Source organism: Euleptes europaea, chromosome 14 (assembly GCF_029931775.1).
Source record: "Euleptes europaea isolate rEulEur1 chromosome 14, rEulEur1.hap1, whole genome shotgun sequence".
NCBI classification, from domain to species: Eukaryota; Metazoa; Chordata; class Lepidosauria; order Squamata; family Sphaerodactylidae; genus Euleptes; species Euleptes europaea.
Genome location: NC_079325.1, coordinates 28,212,293 through 28,215,966, shown reverse-complemented (window position 1 = coordinate 28,215,966; position 3,674 = coordinate 28,212,293).

Sequence of the window (3,674 nt, the reverse complement as noted above, 5' to 3'; positions counted from 1 at the left end):
AATGGGATGTGATTAACCTCCCTGCCATGAAAAGCTTCAAGGGTCCATTTCCCACTTACCGAGCCTCTATTAAAGCGGGACAGGACATTTTCCCTAGGTCTGTTGGGAAGCCTAAGTGATTCTGAGGGGAAGCAGGGTCTGGCCTCTCTCTGTGCATGTCAAATTCTCCATCCAGCACACTGGGCCCACCACCCGCTCTCTTGCTTGTGAGATCCGTGCTAGAGCTCCCTCAGTTCAGCCGAAAGAACATTGGTTTCTTTTAGGGTCAAGTGAGCAGGTGCCCTTCCCTGATTAATTTGGGAAAACTCTAAGCTTCCACGAGAAAAATGTCTTGCTGCCCAAAATAGTCTGGCCGCTTGCCAGGCCTCCTGCCCCCATTTGCCAGGATTCTAAAATTCACAATGGAGCCCGTTCTGTCCTCCAGGCAGAGCTACTTCAGGTCAAGCAGCTTTTTGGGAGAAAAAAAAGGCAGCCCGCTGCTGCCATCTGCTGAAATTGAACTGAAGAGAGTTTGTAGTACTTCAGATATGGGTGAGGTGCAATGCTGTGGAAACTGAGTGTTTTCACACACACACACACACACACACACACACTTGGTTAAATTAAGGTTGCACCCTTGCAAGAGAAGTTACATCTTCCAGTGAAGCCTGAGAATACACTGTGATCTGAAAGGTCCCGAGTTCAAATCTCCCCCCTTGCCTTGGCCTCCTATTTGCAATAGGGGGAATCAAATCATGGAGCTTCTCCCACAAGTCTTTCGTAAGGATGACAGCAAGATATTGTATGTGAAGCACTTTGGCCCAACAAAAAGCAGGATACAAAAGCTAAGCATTATTATTGTTAAATTTGCATACAAACAAAACAGTCTTTCTCAAAATGTTTTTCTTCGTTTCCAGGTAATGCGGTGCCACGGTCACAGCAGGTGCCCTCTTCAGAAAAGGCGAGGCCTCTTACTTGAAAGAAGAAAGCCACTTCAGAGATGATGTCTACCACCCACAGATTCATAAGTACTTACATTTAAAAAACTAATTAATGTTTTGTTCTTGTTGTTTTTTTTAACTCTGAAGACTGATACCTTTTTAATGGATCAAAAGACTTTTAAATCAGTCAGTCAACATAAATGCTGCAGGCGGTTCCCCAGAACCAAGTTAGGCTGTGGGCATCTCTCCTATGACAGGTCCTTGCATCGCTGGCCTGTCTGAGTACTGCCTGTTTTGGCTGCTGGTGTCTTGCTGGGGGCTTGCCCAGTGCCTGTTACCTGGGTCCCTTTGGGTAGAGGGCTAGAGATGCCAGGAATAGAGGTTAAGACCCTTTGGCCAAAAACGCATGGTAACTTAACCCACTTTATTCCCCTTTTCAGCTAGGATCAAATTGACCCGGGCTGGGGGGAAACTGTACACATTACCTTGAAAAGCAGGGATGAAACTGTTCAAATCCGACTTCCGCTAGTGCTCCGTTCCTCGGGAGCTGATCTGAGTGCTCCGTTCCTCGGGAGCTCCCGAGGGACCCAAGAAACGTTCTAATTTGGGGTGCACCCTGCACCCCTACCCAGTGCCTAAATAGTGGACTGGGAAACAGGAACTCTCCTGCAGCCTTGAAGAGCGATCTGACCCCCATTTTTTCTGAGAGAGGAAGACTCTCGGGGAATTGGGCAAGGTCCCACCAGCATAAGGGGAATTACAACGCCGCGAACATCTCTTTGGAATTAGGCTCAGATCTCCTCTACCTATTACCATCTAAGCAACTATACAAAGCAAGAATACCTACTCTCCTAAAATCTGAGTAAGTTTAAAGAACTCTTTTGTTTTACCTGGATCTGGAAGCTCCGAGGGATTGCTAAATACATCTGGCAAATCCATATCTCCCCACCCATTGTTTAAATGACTCTTTAAAAACAAGAAAAGATCAAATAAACCGGCAGGAATCTTATCAATTAGATCGGTGGGAAGACATAACAACTAGGATTTTTGAAAGACGCTTCAGCTACCAATCAGAAACTACGACGTATAAAGGAGAGGGAGGAGGAGTAACCCCCACACACACCCCGAGGTGTTGTCTTTCTAACTAAATTAAGTCTTCACTTAAATGAGTGTTTGGGAGAAATGGATGATTTACAAAATAATTAATTTTTAATGAAAGTAATTAAATGTTTCCTATTGTTCTAATCCATTTATTATTAGTGAGATTTACTAACTTTCTTTCTTTTCTTTCTTTCTTTTTTCCTTCATGACAGTATTAATTATTAATCTTTTTCTCTTTGAAAAATATAAATGCCAAAGAGATTAATAAGTATTAGTAACAATATCAGGATTATAATTTTATGCAAAAGAGATTACTAATTTATCACAAGATGGAGGGAGGTGTAGGGAAAGTCAACATATTTTTGATTATATATTTTCAACAATGTTTTTTATCGGATTTTACATTGTTTATATTAATTGTTAAACTTTGTTCTTAATACTTTTGGAAAAACAATTAAAAAATTAATAAAAAAGAAAGAAAAAAACTGTGCAAATCCATCCATGTAAACAGAAAGTGCAGGAGATGTGGACAGTTCCTATTTAGCTTGCAACACCCCCGCCCCCGGTGATTGGTCATTTCCGGGACAGGGAAGGCCCTTATTGGTCAATTTGAAACAACCAATCACCGGGGGCATGGGGTGTGTGCTAATCTAAACAGGAACTTCATGTCTCCCGCACTTTCTGTTTACATGGATCGATTGGCAGTTTCGTCCCTGCTTTTCAAGGTAATGCGTACAGTTTCCCCCCGCTCCCCAGCCCGGGTAAATTTGATCCTGGCTGAAACAGGGAATAAAGTGGGTTAAAGGACCAAGCGTTTTTGGCCTTTGCATGCAGGATATGTGCTCCACCACTGAGCCACAGCAACCTACCCCTGAACTACTATGCCATCATTCTGCACACAAAAAAATAATGCAGAATGGGGTATTAGATTCAGAATTCTGCCTCCTGAATATCTCAACTTTTTGTGTGTTTTAAAATCTAAAACATGGTAATAGTTTTATACGCAGAGACAAAACAATGCTTATGTTCTTTACTAGTAATGGCCATCCATCCATGAGAATATAAGAAGAGCTGAATCGGACCAGAAGTCCAGCTAGCCCTGCTTCCTACACAAGTCAAGCAATCAGGACACCAGATTAACTATTGCTGCTGCTCCCGACAACAGGCATTCAGAAATAGGCTTTCTCTGAGCATGAAAGTTGTATTTAATCATCATCACAGCTAAAAGCCATTGATGGAAATATACTCCATGAATTTGACTAATCCGCTTTTAAATTAATCTAAACCAGTGGCCATCACTAAATCCTGTGAACAGGGAATTTCACAACACTTTGTTTGCAGAAGTATTTCCTTTACATCTGTCCTGAATCCCACTGCCCAACAACATCAGGGGCCTCTGAGTTCTAGTATTATTAGCAGAGGGAGAAAAAAATTATCTCCATCTGCTTTCTCCACGCCATGTATAATTTTACGAACATCTGTCCTGTCCGCCCTCCCCACTTTAATAATGTCATTTTATAAACCACTCTCCCCACCACCACCACCATTACTAGCAAGCATGACCCACATTACCACATAAATAGCCTGAGCTTGGTGTTTTGGCCCAGTAATTATGCTGTTATTCCCTACCTGAAGAAGGGGCAGAGCGGGCTT